This window comes from Budorcas taxicolor, chromosome 11, assembly GCF_023091745.1.
Source record: "Budorcas taxicolor isolate Tak-1 chromosome 11, Takin1.1, whole genome shotgun sequence".
In the NCBI taxonomy this organism is placed as follows: domain Eukaryota; kingdom Metazoa; phylum Chordata; class Mammalia; order Artiodactyla; family Bovidae; genus Budorcas; species Budorcas taxicolor.
In genome coordinates this window covers 52,521,170-52,527,500 of record NC_068920.1, presented here as the reverse complement: position 1 = coordinate 52,527,500, position 6,331 = coordinate 52,521,170, and the positions used below count along the sequence as shown (strand labels likewise).

At 42.8% G+C, this 6,331-nt stretch overlaps 1 non-coding gene across 1 annotated transcript; it reads left to right on the top strand.

Annotated features, from left to right (window-relative positions):
* Nucleotides 1–5,918: 5,918 nt before the first annotated feature.
* On the top strand, nucleotides 5,919–6,024 carry LOC128057136 (U6 spliceosomal RNA). Its single transcript, XR_008200309.1, has one exon. It is a non-coding gene; the product is annotated as a U6 spliceosomal RNA (small nuclear RNA).
* Nucleotides 6,025–6,331: the final 307 nt, after the last annotated feature.

Here is a 6,331-nt window from a genome sequence, read left to right as displayed (position 1 = left end):
TCAACCTATAAAACAGGAGAAAATATTTTCAAATCATGTATCTGACATATACAAGTTGACATCCAGAAAATGTAAGGAACAACAACAAAAACAAATAGCTTAAGTTAAAAAATGGGGAAAGGACTTGAATAGGCAATTTTCCGAAGAAGACAAGAGTGGTGAACAAGCATATGAAAAGATGCTCAACATCATTAGTCATAAGACAAATCCAGATAGGTAGCTGGGTATGAGTAGGTAGGGCCAGTAGGAGGGCCTCTGTAAAAAGAGCAGAAATAATGTGTTGATGAGGATGGAAAGAAATTGGAACCCTTGTGCACTGTTGGTAGGAATGCAAAATGGTGCAGCCATTATGAAAAATTAAAAGAGAACTACCATATGACCTAGCAATTTCACTCTTAGGCACATATCCAGAGAAAACCATAATTCAAAAAGATACATCCCTATGTTGATGGCAGCACTATTCACAATAGTCAAGAGGTGGTAGCAACCTAAATGTCCGATAACGGATGAATGGTAAAGAAAATATGGTCTGAACATACAATGGAAGATTCAGTTCAGTTGCTCAGTCATGTCTGACTCTTTGTGACCCCATGAACTGCAGCACGCCAGGCCTCCCTGTCCATCACCAACTCCCGGAGTTCACTCAAACTCATGTCCTTCAAGTCAGTGATGCCATCCAGCCATCTCATTCTCTGTCATCCCCTTCTCTTCCTGCCCCCAAGCCCTCCCAGCATCAGGGTCTTTTCCCATGAGTCAACTCTTCGCATGAGGTGGCCAAAGCATTGAAGTTTCAGCTTTACCATCAGTCCTTCCAAAGAACACCCAGGACTGATCTCCTTTAGGATGGACTGATTGGATCTCCTTGCAGTCCAAGGGACTCTCAAGAATCTTCTCCAACACCACACTTCAAAAGCATCAATTCTTCAGTGCTCAGCTTTCTTTACAGTCCAACTCTCACATCCATACATGACCACCAGAAAAACCATAGCCTTGACTAGGCAGGCCTTTGTTGGCAAAGTAATATCTCTGCTTTTTAATATGCTATCTAGGTTAGTCATAACTTTCCTTCCAAGAAGTAAACATCTTTTAATTTCATGGCTGCAATCATCATCTGCAGTGATTTGGGAGCCCCAAAAATAAAGTCTGACACTGTTTCCACTGTTTCCCCATCTATTTCCCATGAAGTGATGGGACCGGATGCCATGATCTTCGTTTTCTGAATGTTGAGCTTTAAACCAACTTTTTCACTCTCCTCTTTCACTTTCATCAAGAGGCTTTTTAGTTCCTCTTCACTTTCTGCCATAAGGGTGGTGTCATCTGCATATCTGAGGTTATTGATATTGTGCCGCCTTAAAAAGAGTGAGCCCCTGCTAAAGGGTCCCATGCTAAACCATGGATGAACCTTGAGACATTATGCTAAGAGAAAGAAGCCAGTCAGTCACAGGAGGGCAAATACTGTGTGTTTCCACTCACATAAGGTGTCCAAAGAAGTCAAAACTATAGAAACAAAAAGTAGAAAGGTGGTTGCCAAGGACTGAGAGGAAGGAATTGGTGTTTCCTGGATATAGAATTTCAGTGTTGCAAGATGAAAAAGTTCTAGGAGCCTGTTGCACAACAATGTGAATATACTTACTACCGAGCTGTATACTCAAAAACAGGTAAGATGAAACATTGAATGTTATATGGTTTTTTTTACCACAATTAAAACAAAAAGACCAAAAAATGAAATGAAAATAACCCCCCAAACAATTAACTCAGAATTTTCAAAGAAAGAAAACAATTGGTGAGTGTAAAAGTAATGACACCCAATCCTGAGACTTTTTAAATATTTTTTTTTAATGTGGACCATTTTTTTAACCATTTTTTACAATACTGCTTGTTTTAGGTTTTGGTTCTTTTGCCAGGAGGCATGTGGGATCCTAGCTCCTGGAATAGAGATCAAACCTGTAACCTGTGTGTTGGAAGGTAAAATCCCAACAACTGGACCACCAGGGAAGTCCCGTAATCCTGAGGTTTATGCACAGTTCATTCTCCATAAACATGTACAACAAATTTCAAAGGACACAGAGTCTGTTTTGATATCCTCCTTAGCTCCTTCTTCCAAAAATTCTTAGTGAAGGGACTAGTTAGGGTTCAGTCTGGTTTCACCGTATAACACACAATACGCTTATGTCACTCAGTCACTGAGATGGCTGCTTCTTGCTTTGGGATCTTTAGGAGTGATTTCTGTGAGTTAGCTTTACTTCTGGGCTTATTCACAGGAATTCTTTGAAGACTGAGTTAGTATCAGCTGGCTGTGAAGAAAAGCTTTGTCCATCCCTGGCTGTGAATCGCTGAGCTCTGACCCTTCCTCTGTGGCATCTGGATGCACAGGGTACTTTCAGCAGAGCATCATTTTGCAGCCAGGACTAAGTGGGTGGGGGATTTCAAGCCAACTCTGGTTATTAGAATCACTTCCTACTTGAAGGGAAAGCTAGGAATAAATTCCATCTTGACTGTGTTACTACTAAAACATTTTTTTCTTCCTCTTTCTTTCTTCCCTCTGCCAACAGGTGCTAGGAGTTGGAACAAGCCTATTTCCTCATCCAATGTTGTGTGAGTCACCACAGTTCTTCCAAAGTGAAGCAGACAGTCATTTCGTTGTTGTTTAGTCAGTAAGTCATCAGTGGGACCAGAACCAGACTAGGTTTTTCTGACTACACATAGGACATTCAACTGTGTGCTGTGCAGTGTGTCTCAGTCGTGTCTGACTCTTTGCAACCCCATGGACTTCAGCCCGCCAGGCTCCTCTGTCCAAGGCGATTCTCCAGTCAAGAATACAGGAGTAGGTTGCCATGCCCTCCTCCAGGGGATTTTTCCCAACCCAGGATCAAACCCAGGTCTCCCATATTGCAGGTGGACTCTTTACCAAGTGAGCCACCAGGGAAGCCCAAGAATACTGGAGTGGGTAGCCTATCCCTTCACCAAGGGAACTTCCCCACCCAGGAATGGAACCAGGGTCTCCTGCATTGGAGGTGGATTCTTTACCAGCTAAGCTGCCAGAGATGCCCCCATATCGGCTATACTTCTTAGCTGTAGTTATTGGTCATTGGTTAGTATTAATTTTAATTTTTGAAGCGTTTTAAGTTTAAAAGATTATTTTCTTTAAATTATTTTTCGAACCTAGTAGTAAAAACGACAAAAAAAGGTAAACAAAATAATGACATTCATTATCACAATTTTGTAAGTGTAGGAACAGAGAGAATTAACATTTATTGAGTATCTACTATTTGACAGACCTGTACCCACTTTATCTTATTGAATCCTCACCACACTGAAGGATATTTATTATTATGTAAATACTTTTCCCTTTACTGGAGGGAGCAGGAGAGTGAGGATGAAAAAGTCAAGTAAAGTACATTATTCGCACCATACCATGGCTCCCATCCCTCTGTGGTCAAAAACAGCCCATGGAGTGTCATGCTTCTAGAGCTCAGCTGTGCCTCTGTCACCAGGGAGTTCCTGGAAACCTCCCCAACAGCGAGAACAGAGAGGCCACAGGCCAGCCAGAGACTCAAAGGACAGCTGAGTCCAGGCACTGCCAGGCCACTGCACCTCTGGCTGCAGATGCCAGATGGGGCCCAAGAGGTGCCCCATATACCCACCGAGAGCAAGCATCTATCCTGACATGCCATGCATCTTAATCAGCCCTCATTCAGCTGTCAATTTACACTGCCACCTTCTACAGGCCTATCAACACACTGTACCCAATTGTTGCTGTTGTTCAGTTACTAAGCCATGTCTGACTCTTTATAACCCCATGGACTGCAGCACGCCAGGCCTCCCTGTCCCTCCCTATCTCCCAGAGTTTGCCCAAGTTCCTGTCCATTAAATCGATGAAGCTATCCAACCATCTCATCCTCTGTCACCCTCTTCTCCTTTTGCCTTCAATCTTTCCCAGCATCAGGGTCTTTTGCAGTGAGTTGCCTGAACAGTATGAAAAGGCAAAATGGTACCCACCACACGGTTTAAAATGTATGAAAACAAGAAGAATCATCAAGATATTCCCACAACCCATTATTTTACTCAGTCCAAAATATTAGTGAATCTACATATGGAAAGTTTCAAAAGAGGTCCTCTGGATTTTAATTTATCCTTTTGGGCAAGAAAAAAAAAAAAGGAAATTGTAAAAATAAATGAGCACTTTTCAGAGTTTAAAAAAAAAAAACTGTAAGTAATGAGAAGTGAACAGCTGAACGATTCATCTTGATTTTACTTACAGAATCATAAATCTGCAGTGTCCACTAGACAGCTTGGGGGTAAAAAAAATGCCAAGCAAATATGGGGATGAAAAATTTCAGCAGACTGGAAGAAACAACTTTCAAGAATGTGAGAAATTAAGAAACAAACATTTGAGCTTCAACATAGGCAATTAAAAGCTAAAATTATGAAGGGAAAAAAGCAATCTAAGCTATGAACTATAGCTATCCTATAGCATACTACTACATATTAGTAGTAAGTTAATAGTATACTACCCATAGTATTAGTAGTATACTATTAGCTGCTAAGGAGAATATGATTGGACTTCCTGGGTGGCTCAGCTGGTAAAGAGTCTACCTGCAATGCAGGAGACCCCTGTTCAATTCCTGAGTGGGGAAGTTCCCCTGGAGAAGGGATAGGCTACCCACTCCAGTATTCTTGGGCTTCCCTGGTGGCTCACTTGGTAAAGAATCCTCCTGCAATATGGGAGACCTGGGTTTGATCCTGGGTTGGGAAAAATCCCCTGGAGGAGGGCATGGCAACCCACTCCTGTATCCTTGCCTGGAGAATCCCCATGGACAGAGGAACCTGGTGGACTGCAGCCCATGGGGTCGCAAAGAGTTGGACATGACTGAGCAACTAAGCACAGCACAGAATATGATTACTATTAGCTATAAAGTAGATATGAAGGTCTAGAAAATAAATGAAGGAAGTTAGAAGCTCTAGAAATTACTATAGATGCAGCTGGATCAAATTGTTAAGCAAATAAGGTTTCACATACATACATGCGCGTTTCCAAGCCCGCTGGCCTTTTCAGACTAAGTCAACCAGCGAGCTTTTCTTTGCAGCTTCAAGGCAGGTACTACCTGGCAAAATGAAAAGGACAACGGACTCAGGTGTCTGGCATTCCAGGACTTGGCTGGCATAGAGACAGGTGATTTGGAAGCATACGTTCTCTGAACTGGACAGGGAGAAAGCTAAAGAGAACTGAATTTATTTAAGAGCTATTGAGAGAGAGGAATTGACAGAATTAGTCTATTAATTTAGGACTGTGGTAGAGGCAAGGGAGAAGTCAAGGATGGTTCCTGGGTTTCTCTTCTCAGTAATCAGAAGGATGGAAGTGTCGTTCACTGCAGTTTGGTCCATAGAAGGAGCTGATGAATTGGGGGCGGGGGGCGGGGGGCGGCGGGCAGAAGGAAACTGCCTGCGGCCAGGGGAGGGCAGAAGGAGTCGGCCTTCAGGCTGGGACAGGCTGAGTTGGAGCCATCGGAGAGAAGCTGTTCAGTGAATGGCTTGACTTCAGATGCTCAGAAGAGGTTTCAGATAGAGACATTAACTTAGAAGAGAGTCACATAGAAGACAAGAACCTGTGTAAGTGATGAGATTGCCAGGGGAAGAGTGTGTATAATAAAAATAGAAGGTGACCCAGGACATACCCTGAAGTGAAGTGAAGTGAAGTCGCTCAGTCGTGTCCAACTCTTTGCGACCCCATGGACTGTAGCCTACCAGGCTCCTCGGTCCATGGGATTTTCCAGGCAAGAGTACTGGAGTGGGTTGCCATTACCTACCCAGGGATCAAATGCTGGTCTCCCGCATTGTAGGCAGACGCTTTTACCATCTGAGCTACAAGGGAAGCCCCATATACCCTGAAGGAACATCAATATTTAAAGGATGAAGGGATGCTCGCTTTGGCAGCACATATACTAAATTGGAACAATACAAAGAAGATTAGCATGGCCCCTGCACAAGGATGACACGCAAATTCGTGAAGCGTTCCATATTTTTACAATTGTTAAAGGATATTCTCTAGACAGGAAACACAAAAAGGGTGTATAAACCCAAACCCAAAACAATAAAGTAAATGGCAACAGGATCATACTTATCAATAATTACCTTAAACGTAAATGGGTTGAATGCCCCCATCAAAAGACAGAGACTGGCAGAATGGATACAAAAACAAGACCCTTATATATGTTGTCTACAAGAGACCCACCTCAAAACAAGGGACACATACAGACTGAAAGTGAGGGGCTGGAAAAAGGTATTCCATGCAAATAGAGACCAAAAGAAAGCAGGAGTAGCAATACTCATA